Genomic DNA, 23,321 nt, shown 5'->3' with positions numbered 1-23,321 from the left:
ATATACACTGTCTACATCCAAGATCCACGTATAATCCTGTCTCAGACATCCCTCCCAGCTCCAGCCTTCTCCTCCAACACCAACCTCATCCCCAGTCCAGTAGTAGACCTCCACTGGTCTAATTACATAGGCTGACCTCCCACAGGTCGCCTGAGTAAAGGCCCCCTAAAGATCAATATTCATTCTTTTAGATCTGTCATCTGCTTTTGACACTATCGACCACGTTCTGTGTCTGCTCTCCCCCTCTCTGTTCTTTACCCCCCCACCCCCATATCAGCGCTTGAATTGGGCCTATACTCGCTGGTACGGAGAGAACTGGTAATTTTGAATTTTGCCAACTTGCATACTATTACTTTTAACTCTGTATTGACACTTACAGGTGATGCAAGGGATGCAAGGCACTCATATTGTAGTTATTTTACGAGGCAAATTTCTCATTTTCCAGCCCCAAACAGCCAAAAGTGAAGGGGATTTATTTTTTCTGAGATGCAATATGTGACTGGGTTCTGATAGACAGCTGGTAGAGAAAAGCATGGCCTCTTGCTCTTACATCCAGAATCATGTAGAAGTAAATGGACAGTCTTCACTCCAATATGAAGATAACACATAAGCCATCCTAATGAGAGTGTGGGCTGGTCCACTCATGTCTGGAAATGACAAAAAATATCACAGGCCATCTTGATAATTTATCTTACGTGATACATTTTACCCAGAAAAGCTGAGTACCATTCTGGTGTTCATTTAGGATAAAGCCATCTTTTTCCTATCAGTTCAAACTTACTCCACATGTAATGCACCCTTTCAGGAATAAACATATGTAAGCATGTCAAAAAAAATACTGTATACACAAAGGTATGTCACAATCAAGTATACTCCATCTTGCTTTCTCTAACACTCTTTCTCTTCCACTAGTAAACTTGAAAGTTAACTTGATTATTCTGCTGTATGTATTTAAAATATATTCTTTATTTTTAAATGGGACTATGGGGAGGTTGGGGGTCGTAGGGGTAAGAGGGTAAGAGCCCAGCACCCTGAGCTAAATTCAGACACTCATCTTTCCACCTGTAGTGCATCATTGACTTTGGCTGGGCCCGCTGGCCTCATATTCTCCTCAGCAGTGTTATTGTAGATAAGCACCACGTGGCTAATGAACAGAGAGAGGGCTTGTTGAAGGTCAGCCTCTTCATTTAGGGGCCCTCCAATGGGCTGGCCCACTCTGCATGGCTAAACGCATCATCATAATAATGCCAAGGACCCACCATTTTAAAACTCTTGCATCTTTTTTTTTCCACCCTCCAATATCGCCTGGCATCCTTTACTTTATGTATCTGATATTTCCCTTCATCTGAATTATGTTGATTTTCCCGTTTCTTTTTGAAAGGCTTTTAAAGGTCTTGGCAATTATCCCTTTCTGGATGTGCTTAGAGAAGGATGCTGTCCATCCTGTGTCTGCTGATGATAGGAAAACATGATTTAACACAATCAGAGATGCAAAGCGAGGCTGGATAGGGGTGCTGATGTGACCGAGTGCCAAGGCCGGCCAAGGTCATGTTCATCTGCATGATTAAGGGAGATGAATTCTACCCTGACCTCTGGATTATGCCAGGAGGAAGTAGAAGACTGTAAATATGTGTGTCTATAACCTCTTCTTAGTGTACAAGTGCTGTGTGTCATTTTTTATTTATAATTTATAATATTTTCTTTGATATCTTTTCACTTTATTAGATATATTAGAATGTCATTTATCTCTTTCATTCATTCCAAACTGCTCTAAACAAAACTATCTCCTTCCTTGATTCTTGATGATACTGTGAGGTGAATAGGGTCTTTCTGTTCCTCCTCCCCTCCCTCCCCCTCCTGGATAAAAGGGGAGGTGGATGTGGTCTCCCCTGCTCTCTACTGTCCCCTCCTGGAGGGACCAGGCAGCTAGTTTCCACACACTGACACCTGCCCATCATACACACAACTTACTCATTAGGATCACACTCTCCCTTCAGAATTTAGAGAATACAAAATTGTGTTGTTTAATTGGGCTTTTTCTCATTTATCTGATTTAAATGAACAATGCCCTCCTGAAAAAAAAGGGTCTCAGTGAAGGAAAATTCACCACAAGAAGCAATAGTTTATGTCTGCATCAATAGGAAGTGGCAAGGAAACCTAGTGTACTAAACTTCTATTGTTTTTTATTACCAATTCAGAGTTGAACTGTATATTTGTTCACACTGTGTGCTTTTTTAATCTATCTGCTTTATTGGCCTTCAAATAATAAAACGTGAGTACCCTACAGCAGATCTTTGCTGAAAGCATTCATTTAAGGGATAAATTTGTGTCTGTAATAAGGAAAGGGTGACAGTGCCCCCCTTTAAGCACAGTATTGTGTGTACTACATTACAGTAAAGTATATTGCACTATAACGTATACACCAGGTGAAGGTTATTACTGTAAAAACCAAACACTGAACAATAGTGCTGTACTGTAATTTTTGTCCTGGTCTCCGATATTCCCAGTACCTACTTCATGTTTCTGTAAGTGTCCAGTCTAGCTCTACAGCCAGCCCCAGTATGCCAGCTGGCTGGGGGAACAGCCAGAAGCCTTATTTACCCCCCCAACAGAGTCCCCCCTATGAATACTAATGGACCAATGCTACCGGGGCCGCGGTGAAGGAGAAGATGGGAGCAAGGAAAAGGAAAGATGGAAAGAGAGAGAGAGAAAGAGAGACAGAGGAGTGCTGCTGGAAATGTAGGGGGAGAGAGACCCCTCTTGAGATTTCACCTTCCTACACACTCATACACACAAACACACAGCACCCCGAAACGCCCTCTTTGCCCTACCTTCACAGTTAACGAGATGCAGGGATCATTTCGTGTGAGAAAAAGGACTCCTTTAGGTTTGCCTCCTGAATTACAATGCTCATTTGATCATCATTGTTTTCTAAAAGAGCAAGGAAGGAGGGAAAATACCACTAAATTATTTTAGGCAAATCTTTCCCTTTCTCTGCTACCTTACTTTCCTTCCTCCCAACTCCCAGAGACTTCCAATGTTCTGCCAATGCCCCAACGGACCTGAGAACGATGGCTAGAGGAAGGAGGGAAGGAGGGGGTGAAGGGGGTGTTGAGAAAGGAGAACAGGAGTGAGAGGCCTCCACAGCAAAGGGCCAGGTGTCAATCACCTCCTCAGGTGGGCTTCTGAGACATTATACCAGGCATGTACCGCGCACTACCAATATCTAGGGGAATTAAAAATACACTGGCAGAGAGCAGAAGAGAGGGGACGAGAGACAGAGAGACAGTGAAAGAGGGGAATGGAAAAAAAAAGTAGGAGAGCAAATGGGACAAAGGGGTTGTGCTGGGAGATGGGCCTGGATGATGCAAAGGTTGGAAAAAGAATTCAAAGAGTGCAAAGTAGATTCACTGAAAGTCATTACCTGCCACAAATTACCTGGGCAACAAGCTTAAAATAAATAAATAAATCAGTTTGCATCAACAACAGAGGAGAGCGGGAGAGACTGGGGAGATGCAGACGAAGAGCTGGGGGGAGAGGCAAGAGGAAGAGAGGGTGGAGGAAGAGGACGGGAAGGAGGCGGAGGGGGGCAGTGGCTGGAGAGGGATGAAAAATCGATGGACAAACAAGTGAGAAGGCGCTTGCAAAAAGGAAGCCAAAGGGGGGAAAAATTAAGCATTTAAAGAAATTCTGTTTTGGTGGTGTGGAGGAGGATGAGAAAAGGAGAGAGAGGGGAGGAGGTGGGAAGCCGGGAGCACAAAAGTGCCTGAGGGTGGGGGGCTGGTCGGGAGGGGGGAGTGAGTGTGGCAGAGACGGACGGACCACAATGCCCTGCAGCTCGATAGGGTTGAGTGACCACATCAGGTCTAGAGGCAAGCGGCGAGACATGGGCAAAACCTGATGGCTTTAAGTCAAGAGGATTAGATTCAGGGTCTCTCTCCCTCTCTCTTTAACCCCCTTTTCCCCTCCACCTTTCACCCCCTCCCCCTTTCCCCTCTCTTCATGTCTGTTTTGTGGACTGCTCCAGTGCAGGTCGTCCAATCAGTAAAGAGAAGGACCAAAGTATTACTAATAGTCTGGTTTTAATGTTTCAAGTGGTAAACCAGAGAGCTGGCCCGTATGCTCGGCACCAAGGTAAACAGGTCAATAGTATTGATCCTGATTCTGACTCTCTCCCTCTCTCTCTCTCTTTCATACACACACACACACACACACAGACACACACATACAGCCTCTCAGCTCAGAAACATGGAATGCATTAGAAGCTTTCTGCATTGCACCGAAGTTGAGGATGGAGAGTTGACACATTCATACACACACACATAAATGGAAACACAAACACACACACACACACACACACACCTTTTCTCAATATTCACATGTGAATGTGAACAGCAAAGCACACCCTAATACTGAAATCCCACAGGCTTCAAGACACCTTGATGTTGAACAAAACAGACACATACAGAAGCACATTGACTCCTTCATGTCGTCATGTCTAATTTTACTGTGTCTAACAAAGTAAAATAAAAATATGTAGTGGGTAGCGGCCTACACTCAGCAGCAGCAGCTACACCCAAACACGAGGGCAGAGCAAGTCATTTGAATACAGATTCCTATTGTCCTTCTTATGTCAATAAAACTCGCAGTGCTAAAGAACTAGCGTGGTCAGCAACATTATGAGACTAATTAGCATTTTCTTCTTTCTTCTGCTGGTTGATCTGTTTAAACAAGCCTGGGGGGTCTGCTGTACTTACTGTAATTAAAGCAAAAGGAGCGACTCTTGCTTGAGAGAAGGTACACATAAAGGAAGGCTTCCTCACTAGAGGGACCTCGAAACTGCACAACTAAGTATCCCAGAGTGGGTTTTGCACAAAGAAATACAAGGGGCTATACAATAGGTAAAGCTGGCAGGTTAGTGTAGTGGTTAGTGAGTTTTTCACCCAACGGGCTTCAGATTTGTCCCTTAATATGGCCATACCTGTCGAAGCATCCCTGTATTATACTTTTTTAACCCCTAGCAACTCCAGGAGCACAACAAACTTGCTGAAGCTGCACCCCAGCCTGGCAAAAGATAATTCCCTTTCGGCAATGAATAAAGAATATCAAAAATGATAAAGGAGGGAGCTGCAATAAGTACACAGTGTGATTGGTGAAAAAAAACGGAGGAAGATAGGGTTTCTTGCTTGCCTTTTCTTTTTCTATACTGCTGAGAAAGTAAGTGAAATAAAATTAAAAAATAAAAGTAAAGTCTTGTAGGAAATTTTTCTTGGAGAAACATTGACAGGTTTTTTTGGGCGATGTGAAATCAAACAGACAACTCCACTCCTCTGATACTGCTCAGTCTTTTCTGGCTGTGGGCCATGTTAGCCGTAGCGGTGATCACTGAGGCATTAACAGAACAGCATCGACACTGATGTAATGTAGCCACTCTGCTCTAGATTATGACACTTAGCATGGATTGAATAACCCTTATTATGGCGTTCATTTAAGCTAACATGAGGCAAATTATAGGCTATCATGACACAGATACCACTGCTGTTTAGACAAGAGCTGACACTAAGGAACTGCTGTTGCGTGATTTGGCTTGATGTGATTGATGCAACAATTTGTCTAATGTGAAGCATCTCTGATCTGAAGGATGTAATTATTTCATAAGTGTATAATTATTTCTGAAAAGAGTTATTTTGGAATGAATTGTCCTCAAACTTCATGATTTTTTTTTTCAGAATCACTAAATATTTTTTCAAGCATGCCCCCTCATTCCCCGCTAACACACTCACACACACACACACACACACACACACACACACAACATCCAGGAGCAAATGAGAGTGTCTTCTTTTTCTAACGGCTCAATGCTCTTCTTGCTTGTTACAGCACTATTCCTGCTCAAATAGACTGCTGAAAAGTGGCTGCACCCAGCCCTTTAAACATACGCAACTGCCACTGCTGTTTCTACACACATATGCAGAGAAACATAGATTATTCGTTTGGCTCGCTCTTCAGTGGCAAAGCCCTCTCCCTTGTCCTGCAAGGCATCTGAGCCTTCAGCAAATCCTGGACACTGCAGCCTCAAATCCACAACAAATAACTTGCCCATGGTCATTATGAGGCCAACAATTAGCTTGTGTATAATTAATTTAGTCCATTCATTTTTAAATTCTTGAAAAGGTCTTACAATCACAAAACCTCCGTTAGTTTAACACTACTTATTCTGCTGTGCGTTGTAGGTAAACTGAATATGCAAAACTACACATAAAGAGTGGATTAAATGAAGAAGTAAAGAATTTGGTCTCAGTAATGTTCTAGCACACGCAGCTTTGAAGGGCACACCCAGTCATATGAGTTCACAATAGAGATATATGGTTTACACACAATTTCTTAGTATGTGCCATACCTAGAAATGGATCACAGCAGAAACTTTTCAGAGAGGAAGGTATTAACAGTTTGACAAATTGGTTTAATGAAGAAAATAGGCTTTAAACTGTGCAATCGTTTGCATCATCAAGTTAATTACAGCGATGAAAGGCCTCTCAAATACAAAGGAACAGGAAATTTGTGTGCAAATTGGTTCTCCGTGATGCTGGAAAAACAGATTCTGATGGTTGATATTTGTTGTGTTTTTATTTCAATAAAGATTTTCTCAGGCGGTCCGGAAGTTCTGCAGTATTTGTAAATGTCATGTGAGAGAAGTAACGCAGCAACAATTACATGTAACAAACGCAGTGTGTATGCATGACAAGTCCACAGACTGTCATTCAAAGTAGTCCATACAGGATGCATTGACATGTAAACAGTGTGTGTGTTTGTGTTGTGACATGTTTGTAAACACGTGTGTGTACATTGTTGTCTGTTTCCACATGCTTACATGATGCATGATGTGTACAGCATAAGTACATTTATATGTGTGTGTGTCTGTGTGTGTGTGTATAAGCCCTAGGGAGAAACCTTGTCTTAAGTTGCATGTGACAGCCAGCCATCCTGCCAGATCACAACCTGTCAGCCATGCAACCCAGCCCCAGCCACATCCCCTCTGTTCCTCCTCCTCTTCCATCCTTCCATCTCACACTCTCTCCATCCCATCCTTCTATCCATGCTGCAGCCTTAAACAAGCAGCAGCACTTATCAGCCAGAAAAATAATTGGGAGGTCTGCCGCCTGTCCTCCCCTCCGTCCATCCGGGTCGCTTCAGCAGTGTCAGCTCCCATTAGGGAGAACGCCAGGCGCTGGGGCAAAGTCTAACTATCTCTATCACTGACTCTCTTCCTCTATCTGTCTTCCTTTCTCATTTTTTCTCATTCTATATTATTAACACTCTATCAATCTATCCATATATCTATGCTTGGTCATTTCAAGACCCACCTGAGAGTCATAAGTTGAATAAGAGGGAAAAACTCTAGTCTTGGAACTTGCAAACACCAAATAACTGAATGATCAAAACATATTAACAACAACAATGGAAACCTGCTGTGTATCTGGGCTTGTTTCTCTCCTCTGCCTTTGCATGAAAAAAAGTGAGAGAGGGAAACATGGATCCTCTCCCTCAAAGGGTCAGCAGAGAAACAAGGGATGTGTTGTGCAGGGTGAAGTGGACGGCATTGTGTGTGCTCTCCGGAGCATCAGTACGATGTCACTGTCATGTCACAAGGCCGTCTGAGCGTCTCGTGCAGTCGAGCTGGCTGGCAAGTAGGGAGAGAGAGAGATAGATACAAGGGGCCAGTGGGAGTTGATGTTGATGTTGCACCGCTGTTGTAGCAGATATGTAGTGGCATGTGTGCGTTGTGTATTTGTGTGCATGTGTGTGTTTCTACACTGAGGAGCCATGACAGGGACAGTGGTTCAGCTGTCATTTCGGGTGCCACGATGCGATTGGCCGGGGCTGACAGGTCAGGGGGGTTCATGTCCGACAGAGCAGCGTGTGGGCACCTCTGTGTGTCTGTGTGTGCGTTGTAGTGCAGAAGAAGACACCAGGGTATTACCTCCCAAACGTCACAATCACTGAGCCATGTGGCTCTACCTCTCCGCATAAGCCTGACATGCTGTGACCCTACCTAGCCCACTGGTATTTGGGTGTAATAACCCTTTATTGATACACAAGGGAGAGTGGCATAATGTAAAAGCAGTTCCTATACACTGAAATCAAGTCTATTTACCTATGATACCCTGGGGTAACTGACTGCATATGACCATCTATAGCTACACAAAAAGCCTTTAGGCAGAGTGAACTGTATGGCCCTCTATTTATACCTTTTACTACACTGGTACTCAATGATGTCCTATAGGACCCTTTAGATGGTCATCTAGAGTGTCACGAACCCTACACAGTTGACTCTTGCATAAGCAGGGGCAGTTACTAAACCTCTGACCCATTTCTGAATATATTACACACCTAACTACTACTCCCACACACGTGTCCCCCTACGCCAAGATACCATTTTGCCCTTGAGCCACTCTCTGCCTAAGCTTTCCCGGTGCAAGTCCAAGTGGCCGCAACTGCCTCCCACAATGCACGAGGTGACATTGAGAGGCCCCTGAGTCTCAGCGGATTTGGGGTATCCATCCGGCTGCCTGCGCACAAATAAATAATGCAATGGCCGGCTAATGCAGTGGGCCCTGACGCAGTGGCTGACGTTGCCTGCAGCTACCTTTGGGCTGGAAAATAATTACCATGCAAAAGAGGGGGGAAAAAGGCCCCCATACATAGTGTAATGGGCTAAAATGGGGTGATACAATGCAGCTGCCCTCCACGCTTCGATGCCTCTCTCTCTCCTGCTCCTTCTTTTTCTCCATCTCTGTCACTCTCTAACTCTCGCTCTCTTTTCTCTGCTATACACAGTAGCCACTGCCTAGCCAACCAGTGTTGTCCATTCCTCTGAGGGGCTCAGAGAAATGAGAGGTTGTTAGTGGCACAAGCCTGATATTAATGGATCCGGGTTTCCATTGACACACTGTCACACTTGTTATTGAAGATACTCACAACAAGAGTTGGATAAGCAAAAGAGGGAACTTGATAAACAGTTTTTATTCTAAGTAATATGATCGTCATTTGTTATATTCAGGGATTTGGACTGTCTCTTGTATGTGAGGAACATGCTGGGAAGAAATATTATTATATTGAAGAGAAAATTGTCTTAATTTTGAGATATATGAATATAGTTTTAAGATAAAAAGTTATACCAGAAAGGCACAGGTCCCTAGTTTCCATGCAAACATGTTCTCAACAGTGTGTAGTATTCCAATTAGGCTTTGGCATTGACATTGGCCTCAGTTTACAGTGGCGCAAACAGACGGGTCGGTATGTTGACTAATCCAGTGCGGGCAGAGATGTGCTGATCATGAATAGAGGCTGATCAATGTACTGCTGTTTACACAGGCCTAACAGTGTTTACTGAGACACATTTAAACACAGCCCTCCTGCTCTCATCTATCAGCCCAGATATAGGAGCGGGAGCAATGATGTCATTTATCTTACCCCTGAAACAGACGTTTCCTCCTACAGTGGTTATGATGCACTCAGAAATGTTGTGACAAGAGGAGTACATTTTTGTACTCAAGAGTACAGTGCTCCCAGATGTTATTACCACAGGTACATTTCCATGAAAAATGTGTACCTTTCCAGTACATTTCTTAAGGAGCAAATTTGCGACAAATGGCACTACATTGTACCCAGATCTACACATTTAAGGTGCAGCCCCGATATGCCAAAAAGTACATTTCTTTTCTCTTTTCTGAGTGTGGATTAAGTTTGGCATGCACAATATGTATGGGACCAAGTGAAAAAAATAGCTAATGAGGTATGAGTCAAGTGTGATTTCTCTGATAGGCTGAATATTGATGGTAAACAGACATTGACAGAAATTAATCTTGAAATTAAAAGAGTGTCATAAAGACTGAATTTGAGGCTGAATTACTTTAAATTCATGTTTAGTTTCAGTACTGATGCTATCATATACACTTGCTGTCCAGGTTCACTGTCCCAAAGAAGAATTGTCTGCAGCACTAGTAAAAAATAGCAACAGGATTTATTGGGCTCCTTTAATAACTACCACAAAAACACTTGACTGAATATGCTTTTGCACATAAATGTTCACTAGGAACTTCCTCTAGCCTTCCTCATGCCTATTCAAAGGAGTCACCATGTCCTTCACACCACCGGTCCAAGGGCAATATACCATGAAAAACCAAGTCTGCCAATGATCTGCAGCAGCCCTTCCTCGCATCTTGACCCCCCATCATCTCAACCCCACTTTCTGATGAATATGTTGGGGTGGGGGGCGAGTGCCATGGAGACCGTCGGGCATCCAGGGATCGGGGCTTGCCGCCTGCCACCAGGTCCCCCTCACTCTAGGGGCCTGTCAGTCAAAGCAGAAAACTTCCCTTTGAAGCTCTGTCAACTCTCTGGAGTATCTCACTGCCCCAATCTCAGCCCCCTCCACCTACTCCCCAACACTTCCAGGCTCCACACCTCCATCCCCCTCCATCCTCCCATGTGCTTTCGTCCTCTCCCTCTGTTGCTTCTTCTCTTCCCCTAGTGACCCCCTCTTGAAATCCGCTGTCCACTGTCCCCAAAAAGTTATCCTCATATCCCCCTTATCTCTGTCTCAAGCTATGCAATCCAAAAATTGAACTTTGAAAAAAAAGAGTGGCACAGAAAGAGCTTAGTTTCACTTTTGCAAACCAAATAAGGTTTAAAATGGTAAGGCGTCATGAGAGAGTAACTCTTAAGCCCCGAGACAGACACGCAGGGTGAATCCCTCTGGCTCGCTTGGTTCAACTGTGAGTGACACTGACGGCTCTGGCGTGTTTTCCCGTTTGAAAAAATAAGGAATGGTAAAGAAAAATGAAGCTGCATTCACAATTCTGGCACATGTCGCTTCATAATCGCTGATTAAGACATATTTTTCACGCAGATCAGGTGCACGCAATAGAAACCAAGGCAGCTGTTGGTGTTATCAATTAGGGCATTGTTGGTTTTATAAATCTGAATCGCAAAAATGATGAATTTGACTTATCAGCAGCACCGCTTACTGTAGATGCATGAAGCCGAGGTGTGGGGAGGATGTGCTAAGTGCTGATGTTTAAGAAAATGCTTTGAAGGCACATGTATCATAGAGTGCCGCTCTCCAAACCAGAGCATTAGACTTGCTGATGGCTTGTTTAAGAAGTGATGAAATGCGTATTAGATTTGTTGTGACTCAAACAGCTGTGTTCACACCTCACACTGGCTTGTTAGTGTTGCCAGTGGATTTCAGATAAGTGCTCATTGACTTCCTAGTTACCCACGCTAAACGCCATAATGTGTGTGTGAATGCACGCATAAACGCATGTTTTCTGAGCGTATGTGTGCTCATGTGTATATTAGTTAAGTATTAGTTACTTACAGAATGTGTGCACATGTGATTTGAGTCCATCTGTGGAAGTGTATTAAAGTATATAGTGTGTCACACCTCTAAAAAGAATTAATTGAAAAAGGGGGAGATAGATAGCTCATGCCCAGGGCTGCTGAATATGAAGTCTGAGGCTTAAAGAAAAGTCAGGAGGGACAAAGATAAAGGAGGAAGACTCAACAGTTTTCTCTCTAAGAAGCCTTGACCCATATTCATTGAGACAGAGGACAATTGAGGTGTTATTTGCTGTTACCTCAACTGGCCAAGACTGACCAAATAACCAGTGCTAGCTGCTAATTAGCAGGTTTTTAATTAACACCCCTGGTATCATCACTTTCCAAGAAGTCCTACCTTGCATCAATCTGCTCAGCAGCTTTTGACTCATTCTTACATCAACCTCCAGTGCAACTTTCTATTGTGTACTCCCAGTGGTGTCACCAGCATCCATAATCAATTTGGGGCCCTCAGATTGGACACCTAGGCCATTAGAAAAACGACAAGCATCCATCAACCGAGTGGATCTACGGGTAGTGAGTCACATGAAACCCATAGCAAGACATTGTGCATTTGACCCTGGGAGTCCGTTTGACAGCACAGCGTCTCTTCCTCTCTCTCCCCCTCTGTGATGGTGCTGAGGTGTTGCCCCCTCATCACCGACACGTGGCTGGCAGGCCAGCTCATGGCCACAGGGTCCGCTCCTTTGAATAACGGCAGGTTGAGACATAATCATCTTCAGCGAAGAGAAGATTCACTTTGACCTCATCACCTCCCTCTCCTCATTCACAAGCCCTGAGAGAGATGGAGGGAGAGACAGAGACAAAGAGAGAGAAAGAGGAAGAGAGAGCGATAGAGCAAATTACAGTGTGAACCCAGAGGCCAAAAGAGACAGAGGGAGCGACTGAGGGTAAGGATAGTTAGTTCTTGCCTTTGATGCTTAACTCTCGTCGACAGTGCAAAGACAGAGAATCATAGAGATGTGCAGTGAAAAACCTCTCCGTGGGTTGCCGTGCTACAACCCCAAGGCTGCACAATCATTCTCACATGTTAATGGGCTGCCATTTGGCTCCTAAATCAACTGAGGGCAGGAGACTGAAGTGAGCAAAGCATAAGACAAATATTCAGTTCATTATAGGAAGCCGGTGGAATTATTAAAGTATGAAAACATTTTAAAAAATGACATTTGTAAAACTTTCGTATGATAAAGAGACATCTAGCCCCATGTACTGCAGAAGTGCATTCACAAAAACACACACACTCAAACTCATACATGTGGCATAAAGGGGTACACAGTGGGGAGTACCAATGCAATTGATGAAGAAAATTCTTCTCATGTACCCCGTCCCAGTTTTAGACTTTTCTCTCTCTCTCTTTCTCTCTCTCTTGCATGCCGTCTCTCTCTCTATCTCTCTCTCTCATTCTCTCTCTCCCTCTCTGGTCCACTAACCCAGTTTAAAAGCAAGCAGCCAGACACCTCCTCCTGCAGTTTGTCTGGGACAGTAGACAGCCCTGTTAGTAGGACTAGGCTTCTAATGAATACATTCTGACAGTGTGTGTATGTGTGTGTGTGTGTGTGTGCGTGTGCGTGCAAGTGCATTTATGAGTGTGCGCCAGTGTAAAGCTCCTAAAACTACTTGCAGATTGAGACCTCAGTTCACACACACTTGTCTGTAAACACAGCCTCCTCTATATTACTCTACACTATATCCTTTCACATTTATAGTGAAGCTTTCTCATTATAACTCAAGTTTATTTGTGTTGATGTCTCCCTAGACCCAAATTGTGGACTACCTACTACTACTGATTAGGATTCATGGGTTTTTGCATTCACAGGAGACACCGAAGTTGTAGATGATCCCAACATAATTGTTTGAATTGCAAATCGTAAGGCAGTATTAGGATTCCTGTGGTCAAATGAGTTGAGCTGTTTAAAGTCCTCACCATTCACAGAGAGTAGGAGGTGGTTCACTCATGAATATATACTAGCAAAGTAGCATTTAGGATTCAAATGACTTGACTTGGCATTTAATGTTTTAATTGTCTGTGAGAAAGAGTCATTTCACCCTAAAACAGATCAGCCTGTTGCTGTGTAGTTACTGTAGGTGAAGAGACATATGGAGTCACACACAGTGGTTAGCCACTGATGAGGGACAATTTTTGAGTTAATTGATTTTTATCCTCTTATTAATTTCCCCAGCTTTCTCTCTCTCTCTACATCTTTCTCCCACTCTCACTCTCTTTCTCCCCCTCTCTCTGGCTTCATCAGCAGGCTGTCAATAGGCTTCTCAGCCACACTCGATCTCTTATCGCCACAGAAATGCCTCAATCAAATCCCAATCAGTCATTCATAGCGCCCATCAGCACCCAACTCTGCAAGCCCTACACACACACACACACATACACACACACACACACACACACACAGAGGTACTGATGATAAATGAAAAATGTGAATGCAAACATATTTACACTCATATATAACTTTGTTATTATTGAAGTTCTGGTTAATCAATAGATCCAGTGATCATATACTAATTAGTCCTAATTACAGTAAAAGGATTAGTTCCTTTTACTGGAAAAAGATGGCAGGACAATATTTGTAGCACAGCAACTTAAAACTTCAAATCAAAAATCCAAAAAAAATCCAATATGCTCCCTTGTCTTAACATTTCTGGTTTCTGGCTTTAGAACTGCACTATTCTATGAAAAACATTTCATGAACTGAGTAGTTTCTTCCTGTACATGAATACTTAAGACTGCATCAACTTTTTCTTGACATGACATGATTAAGTATCGTGGTCATCATCATCATCATCATGTTTTATTCAAATACTCTTTTTCTAATATTCTTCAATGCAACATGATCCATTTTGTATTATTCATAAGGTCAATCAATACTTTATTTCCACACTAGAGGGTATAAAAATGTACACATTACAGAATATGTAGACCCTTGAATGTCAGACCTCTTTTACATGCACTTCATCTTTTATGTGCTCAAATCAGAAATAAATCCAAAGACAAGAGATGGTTGTTAGCTTCACCATTTTTGTGCAATCACTAAGAAACTTTTTTGTTAATTGCAACTTTCACATAACATCCATTGCTGATCAACTTCTATCTCAAAGTGAAAGCAGCCCTCAATCTTTTTTATATTTTGTAAATTCAATGTATCGCTGCATTCTCTCTAAACAATCCCATGTAAATACATCCTGTAGACAGGGCATCCACCCTCCCTCTCTAGCTCCTACCTTCCCTCCCTCCATTCACCCCTCGCTTCCTCCCTCCCTCCCTTCCTCTCGACATGTACCAGACATAGTGTCTTCCCCCTGTATGCAGCCCCACCCATGTCCAGCTCACAGTCCCAGCCAGCATCCACCAGCCCTGTTTTGTCATCATTAAACCTCCCCTGCTCACCCTGCTTTCCTTAATATATGTCACCTGCATGGGGTTGCCACCACCAGCAGTGGAGGGGTTAACTCTATTTTGTCCAGGACCTCATGCCTGTGTGTGAATATGTGAGTGTGCGCATGTGTTTGTGTGAGTGTACCAGTCCGCTTTGTGTACATGTCCACGTGGGCCTGTTTGTTCACTTGTTTATATGTGTGTGTCCACGCAGGCCTGTGGTCTGCTCAATGTGTGTGTGTGTGTATGTATGTGTGTGTGTATGTAAAGGAGAAATTTGCCTGTCCTTGCCTAAGTGAATGGCTAGGATTAAGCTGACAGCCCACCTTAGTGATGGCGAAATAATTGGTTGTTCAGCTCTGTCCTTGTCAGAGCGCTGACAGTTCTGCAGATGTCCTGTGCGGTTCTCCAAAGGTTAGGCTCAGCTGGGGCCGCCATTCATTAATCATTCCGCTCTGACAGTGCACCGAGCAGCCTGCAGCTGCCACCCCGTCCCCCTCAATTTCTGTCACCGCCTTGCACCACCACCACCACCAATACCCCCCCCCCTCTGCCCCACGCATCCCCCTTCTAGGTCTCCCTCCACCCCCATTTGTGCTTGTATGTGTTTGTGTTCCCCATTGTACACACAAACAAGTATGCTTAAACATAAATTTGCATGAAAAGTCAAGGGATGTACACAAGCAACAGCATGCCCCGTACATGAGAAGTGTGAACTGGACAAGTGGTAAGGTAAGGATGTAAACAAAACACACAACCTAACAGGGACGTCTTCTCTGCTAATGATCTCACTTGCTCTTCTCTCAAATTTATCGCTCAGCACTGCAGCCGGGAAATGGCCAACTCTCATGTGTGCATGCAGGCAAGCATGTTAATCCTCTCATACTATGTAAATAAATGCATGCCTGCATTTCTCATGGCTTTTCCTTACGTCACGAACACATTACGCAGTCCAGGACTTCACTAACCAGTATTAACCCTTATGGACTATTAACCCAGTGATTCATCATGGATAATGGCTCTCCTAAAGCAAGCTAGCTTATGCATTGTATAGTGAGACTCCAGTATGAGACACTGTGGCAACTGATGTTTTATGAAATATAAATAAGGGCCATATGTTTTTAACGTGCAAGTCAACTTATTCAATTTCAAAGGCCCAGCTGAAAATTACTATTCTGCGCGAGGTCAGACACACACTCTAAAATTACCTCTCATATGCGCTAACAGTTCTGACCGTGTCAGCAACATTGTCTTGACCCCTTTCCCTTGCTCACTATCTAACGACCCTCTCAACCTATTTTGTCCCTCATTCCAACCCATTCTCCTCCGCCTCCACAACTCTCTCAGGAGTGGTGTTTCCATCTCGGCCTTTGGTAAGGAGGGGGCTGAGGGGATGGGGGTGGAGATGAGGGAGGGTAGGAGAAAATATAAGAAGGTACAGAGAGGAAGGTGGTGTGGAGGTGTCCATTGGGCACTAAGTGGTGTGAAGAACTGAGATAAATACTCCATTATGGTCTACCTGCTCTTCAGCATTGATTAACAGCTACCTAGAGACAAGTGACTAGCAGCACTGAGGAAAAATTGAGTGGCCAGAACCACACTGGTTCTCAAACCAACATTCGCTCAACACACTAACATAGTGTTTGCTAAGGTGGGTGAGTAGAGGCAGTCATTAAACAGCTATTTCAACTGGTGTTGAAAGCAAAATTGAATATATATTTTAGTAATAGGCTTGATATTGGGTGGCCGTTCCTCAAGATATAAATTTTTCATACTACTTTCAGAAGCTTTAGATAATATATATGATCGGATCCATATGCACAATAGCCAGGCAAGCTAAATGTAGGAGGGTGCGAAAGAAAATGCAGAGGTATTTTCAGCGGCTGGGCAGCAGAAGGTCAGATCAATAAATGAAAAAAAGGGTGCTTACAGAATATGCTATTGCAGCCTCCCCTTTCTAATGCCTACTTAAATGTTAAAGCAACACTATAAATGCCTTAAGAACTATGCGTCCCTATAATGAGTGCTTTGGCCTTTTAAATAAACACAGGTGTATGCTCTTAAACTTTCACATACAATAGTAATAAATAAATGATGACTTATTTCTACTGGCCACTTACATATCATATACATATCATATGTATATATTTCTGAACTTCTTCACAAATACTGAATATCAAACAATATGCTTCTTCTTGATAGGTTACGATAGTTAAAAGCTGGTAAGATAGATATTGAGCAAAGAAGATTGAGACTGTGAATGCAAATAAAAGCAGTGCCTAACCTCTGAAGTGCTACTCAATTCCCTACATGTAGCATTAAAGTATGGAAAAAAAATGCCTGGTCATAACACAATACCCCTGTGTGATGATAATTGCTGAATATGATATTGTCTATGGCCATCGCAAAGCCTAACACGAAACCCATCAATGACACAAAGTATTCTATCGTTTATTCTAAAAAAAAAACAATGGGATAATTTCACAAGCCCATATTGACCCTCCACCTACACATCTGTCTACTCTCTGAATAGCAATTGTGGTCCCAGAACCATGGTGGGCTATGTGCTGACATCAGCACAGAGACAGGGAGAGGGCTGGTTGTTAAAAAGAGGAGGTGGGTGGGGTGCCCCGTTGTGCAACTCTGAGGAAATTCCCTCTCTTAGTCCGTCAAAACAGTATTTTTCCCTAGAGACAAAGGCAGCTACAGCACATACTGTATATACTGCACAACAAAACAGATGTGGATATAAAAAGGTTGTCAGTGTACAGGGAGAAAAGCATAGTGACAGGAGAGACCGTCATTTTATCGCTTCTCCTAAGAAACTTCATTTTTTCGTTAATATGCGATGATGTTGGTTATACTGTCGCCCCACTGGATACAGGAGGAATGGAGATTTATAGTATTAATATTCTATACATTATGACCATGCCAATGGGTAATATTCTGGCAATTACACTAATGAACTCTCAGCATACAGTGCCCCATGTTAACATCACAGCTTGAGGGTGGACATTCTTTTAAGCTCTAATCTAAATACCCAAGTCTGCAACCCACATCCATCCATATCAGTCATTGGTTAGTATGTTATACTAAAGCACCCCAATCCAGGTGCAAGGACATCTAAAACTGGAAGACATATCACCTCTACCAATAATGGGCATGCAAAAATGACAGATTCTTCTCGAATTCAAAGGGAAACATAGCAGGGAGTATCTTTGATTTGCCCCTCGGAGATTACCTATGTATCATAAGTGTATGTAGATCATCCATACCACCCCCCCTTCTCCCCCCAGTGACTATAGTATTGGAATAGGAGCGCAAAGGGGAGGCATATACAGTAGATGACGAGCTCCAGTCACATGGTAAAGCCCACGGAGGATCTCATCAGCCTCTATGTAGATGTGTATGCTGAGTGAGTGATTGCCCATGGCTGGAAATTGGTGTAGAGGGCTTCACGGGGGAATTGGAGGGACGAGTTTTCTCTCTCAATCTCTCTCTCTCCCTCTCTCTCTCTCCCTCTGTCATGCACACATAGGCACACAGCGGCGAGAACACACTTATACAGGCACACACAAATATACACACTTATTGGAAAACACCTACTGCAAGACATGCACGCACACGCGCTCACAACCAGCTCAAACACAAATCTCCCTATATGCACATGCACACCGAGCCAGGATGATTAAGGTCCTATGCAGAGGAGATTGTGAGTGGTACTGTGCTGTGGCTGCCTGTTTTCCCTGCTGAATACAAGCCACTAGCTCAGTATTCTCCAATGGGGAGGAAACCCGTCATCACAAATGCAAGATCAGGGGTAATTACGTTGTAATATGCCACATGAAATATTTCTTTGTAGGAGGAATGGGATTCCCTTTGCTTCAAATTTAGAAAAGATATATTCCACACAGCTTGGCTGCTATTTTTGCAGCATGTATTTAAATTTGCTCTTTGTATTTTTAGTACGAGAGATGTAATGGTCTACGCTGCTCATTTGTAAATGTTTTATGTCTCTGCAACATTCTTGTGTCACTGTCATCCAATCCAACTGGCACAGGAGATCAATCCTGCTACAATATTGATCAATGATTCTGATCAGGTGAGATTATAGGTATTGCAGAGATATCAATGCGATGATGGATGATTGATGATGCAACCACAGCAATCGATCAATGGGATATTGCTGATAAGACTCTCTCTGTACACCCTTGCATGGCAATTTGCATTGACCGCTGCAGTCTGTAGATCTATCTTCTAATATTTATGTACAGTATGGGCCTAATTGATACAAGTAGTTGTTTTCATTTGGTAGATTACACTGCATTTCAAGATGCTATATACCACAGCACCTGAGAGTGTATGATAACCTGATTTTTTCCAAATCCCGGATGAGCTCACATATTTGATTTGTCAAACCCGTGTATCTCTGCAGCCACATATTGTGACCACTGGCCCATCAAGTCCCCCCTTGGCGGATTAGGGCACGGAGGGTGATTTGTTACCCTTTTGGGAAGCTGTCTTGGACGCTCATTTCCCCCTGCTGCATATTCTGCCCCTCAGCCGCCATCCCCCCACACCACCACTCCTCCACCCACCCCTCCATTTTGATGAATAGCCGGCCACATGAAGGCGAGCAGCCGATCTCACCACCAAGGTTACGGTAACCTGGGCCCCGCACCTGGGGGCTACCTGCCTCCAATTAGCACCGCAGAGAGAGGGAGCGAGAGAGGCAAGAAGGGGAGTGGCGGTCTGTGCTGTGTGGAGTGGCAGTGGGGAGAAGGAGCAGTCCAAGGATCCCTCTTTTATAGGCTTTAAATCTGCATGGCAATTTCTGGAGACTGGGGCTGGATGGGATTCTGATTACTCCTCCTCCGTAGCCACCACGCTCATCCTGCCAGCCCCCCTCTCCCCAACTTTCCTCCAGCAGGTTGATGTCTCCCTGCCTAGCTTTTGTCACTGATCACCCAGCCCCTATATGCCTTGATTACTGGCTGAGCAGCATTATGGATTGCTCTGAAAGACAGGAGGGACTTATCCCAATGAATCTTTCTCCCCCTTTAGAGTGCACGGGTGGCTAGATTTCAGGCGTGAGAATATGAATGAATTTATTTGTCTGTTGATTGAATGGATTGAAGATTGGTTTATTGGCACATTTTGAACAATATCTATCTGCACACAGAGATATATGAGGGAGGGAATGGGGCAATTAGTGTAAATGAGCTGTGTAAATGCATGGATACATTCATAATGTATCTACTCTGATTCATAATACATGGGGAAAAAAAGTTATAATACCAACTCAGGCTCATTTCATAAGAATATACATGTACTGTACGAAAGTAAAAGGCTGAGAGCACACTCAGAAACCCTACTGCCAATTACAAAGTACAATCCTCACATTTCTCATGCCCTTCTGTGACCATCTTCTCCAACAGCCAGTGAACCCACTCGCCTTTCCACGCCACCTTTCTTCACAGCCCACAGTCTGAAGGCTTTCACTTTCTCACAGCCACAGATGCCCCTCCCCTCCCCACAACAAGTGGCCAACAAATAACCCCCATATTAAAAAAATATAATCCATATCTAGAACTGGAGAGTGAAAACATTCTAACTCTGACACTATCTCAGGCTCCCACTTTTGTGTGCTTTTATATTTGCACACAAAGCCCGAGCGCAGCAGTTTTCTTTCTCTTTGTGGGGATGTCGGGTTTTCATCGCAGTCCAGCACCACTAGAGAACACTGTCTCTGCCAGCGATTAGAGCCCGAGGTACAAGAGGGCCACTTCACCTCCAAGATTAGAATGAAACAAAGACTGGAGTCTTTGTATTGTGCCAAGAATGGTAACAGACAGGAGAGAAGAATGGTAGGAGCCAAAAACAGACTTACTGGAGAGCTGACTGGAGTGACTTGTCAGGAAAAAGGATTTCAATGCCCCCCTAATGAGGCAATTTACAAAAGAAACAATAATAATAATTTGTCTCATCAATGCTTACACGATGAAGACAAGACAGGATTAAATAGGATCTCTATGAAAAGAGAAAGCACCCTTTATTTTTGCTTAGAGAAATTCTATTTCACATCCTCAGAGCTTCTATCTTTGCCATATCAAGTGTAACCTGAGCATACAGATCACAGTGCTACACCTATGGCCTTTGTTACCTTCGGCCAGTATTGTAGATTCAAAGCACTCAGCCACCAGGGTCAAGGCCTTGCTGTGTGGAGAGGTGAAGGCAACATGACCCGCCTCTGCCTATTCTACTGCTCTCTGCTTCTGCTGCTGCCTGCCTCCTACTTCTCAGCTCCATCCTATTTATTCCTGGATGTTTGTAACTGTATGTGTGTGTCTGCATGTCCGTGTTCTTTTTTTTTTTCTCACATCTTTTGCTTGCTCAGTCAACAGGCCTTTGGCTGCCCACCACTGGTTGCTAATTGCTGCTGACATTGTTTGGCCTCTCGCTTCTTAGTTTAGGACAAACCCCTCATTCATGTGCTGCGGACAGCTCGTTAGGGCCGACCCCCACCTTCTGCATCTCTCTCTCTCTGTCTCTCTATCTCTCTCTCTCCCTCTTTCACTGACCTCCTTAATTAACTGGTAAGGCGCTGCTGGGAAATTTGCACACAAAGGCCTGGTGTCTAGCCTGTTAGCCTCCCACTACCCAAACACCCCTTTTCCGCCGCCTCCTCCTTCTCCTCCTCCCTCTCTCTCCATCCCCATCCTCTGCCTGCTACTGTCTTCATCCCTGTTCCAAACAGAGGTCATTGTACAGTTGCAGAAAAACAAAGATAAAGTGATTCAGTACACACACGGCATTCGCACACATTCACCCATTCGTTCATTCTTTTCCTTGTCTGCCAGCAGCCCCTCCTGCTCTCTGCTTTCCCCTCCTCTGCTTTTCTCTCCATCTTTTCTGTATTAATAGCGGACCTCATTAGAAAGGCTTGTTTGGAAGTGGTTCACTAGTGATACACTCTTTTAAGTTGTTGGTTTGCTTGCTTTCACTATTTAGTTTTATTGCTATTATTCTTGCTCTATCTTGCCTATTCGTCATGCCCTCCCCTCCTCGCTCTCCCTTTCAGGAAGCTCTTCGAGGCTTCAGCTGTTTTTGTGGTCCCAGCGGAGGGCTCCCCAAGAGCAGTTAGCTGGCTGTCAGGAACGAGGGCCCTCTAAAAGGGGCCCGTTCAAGAATGCTGGGGGCAAAGAAGTGTAAACAGGTGGAGACTCTCCATTATATGGGTCCCCCCTCTACACTCACACACTCCACCTCCGCCTGTCTCTTTCTATCTTGCTGTCTCTCACGCACAGCCAAACACACACACACACACAGACACACACTCTTTGACATTCCACCACCTAACCACCAAGTTTTTTATTGTGTGTGTGTGTGTGTGTGAGAGAGAGTGAGTGTGTGTGTGAGAGAGCTATCTCTCTGTTGTCTGAGCTGCTGTTGGACCACAGGGCCTCACAACAGCATCCCACATCTCCCCAGGGTGCCTTTTCTTTCACCCAAATACTTTGAGAGTTTGAATGTATGTATGTGTGTGTCCAACAGGATCCATATCATAGCCATTCTCTAACCTGCTCTTCTTTTTCCCATCATTGCTTCACTCTCTTACTTTAGGTGGTCAGCGTCCTTGGATTTTTTTTTCTTTCCCTCCTACTTTCTCTTCTTTTTTCATTACTGTTTTCTTCTATCTATTCATCTCCTCACCCTCCCCTCCTCATTTTTTTTTTATTTTTTCTATCGCTCTTTCTTTCTTTGGCTCTAACTTTTGTTCACTTTGCACTGAGTGGAAGGACTAAAAATCGACTTCAAAGTAATTCCTGAAAGTTTTTTTTGTTTTTTGGGTTGTGTTTTTTTTTTAAAACGGTTTTTGAGTATACAAGCCGCAGCTTATGTCATAGGTGTTCACTACTAAAGATGCATTTCAAAATGACTTATCACTTCAAATGTTATTTTTCATGATTTTATTATAATCTATATTCCACCAAAAGTACCTAGTAAACTTGCAAAGTTGGATTTGATTTGATTGTTTACTGCAAACTTCTGTATTTCATTTGGTCATGACTTGCTAATATTTCAACTATCAAGAAAGAACAAGGAATTATTTCTGACCTACTTGGACATATTTTGTGTCTTTACAAAGTCCATACACTGTGATTGTGTGTGTGCATGCATGCATGTATATACATATGTGTGTGATGCGCACACACATTTGCCTGCAACAAACTACTGATGATGGAATCCTTTACGGCTGAGGATGGGTGCAGGGGCAACAGTAAGAGAAAGAAAAAGAGAAACTAACTTCTGTTCGCCTGGGGAGTACTCTGCAGCCCATCTGTTGAAATTGTTCCACATATTGTGACCTAGATAAAGAAAAAAAACTTCACTCTTATAGGTAGCACTGCCTTCGTCTGTGTTTGACACTTGTCTATTCATTTTATTGGTCTAGTTGTCTCGAAATAGAAGACTTCTGCATAATTTTCACCTTTACATATGTATGATTTCGATAAATTGGTATTAGAAG

At 43.5% G+C, this 23,321-nt stretch overlaps 1 long non-coding RNA gene across 4 annotated transcripts in view; it reads right to left on the bottom strand.

The window, feature by feature from the left end:
- Nucleotides 1-266: 266 nt before the first annotated feature.
- Nucleotides 267-23,321, bottom strand: part of LOC137191085 (uncharacterized) — a 109,914-nt gene continuing 86,859 nt past the window's right edge. For 2 of the 4 annotated variants that reach the window (XR_010930349.1, XR_010930351.1), the window contains one exon: nt 12,320-12,478. This is a non-coding gene — a long non-coding RNA (uncharacterized lncRNA). Of the gene's footprint in view, nt 648-4,014; nt 12,179-12,319; nt 12,479-23,321 lie in introns of those variants that run through there. The other 2 variants (XR_010930350.1, XR_010930352.1) reach the window with 2 other exon arrangements.

This window comes from Thunnus thynnus, chromosome 10, assembly GCF_963924715.1.
Source record: "Thunnus thynnus chromosome 10, fThuThy2.1, whole genome shotgun sequence".
In the NCBI taxonomy this organism is placed as follows: Eukaryota; Metazoa; Chordata; class Actinopteri; order Scombriformes; family Scombridae; genus Thunnus; species Thunnus thynnus.
Note: the sequence above shows the minus strand (reverse complement) of the source record. Positions and strands in the feature narration are given on the sequence as shown.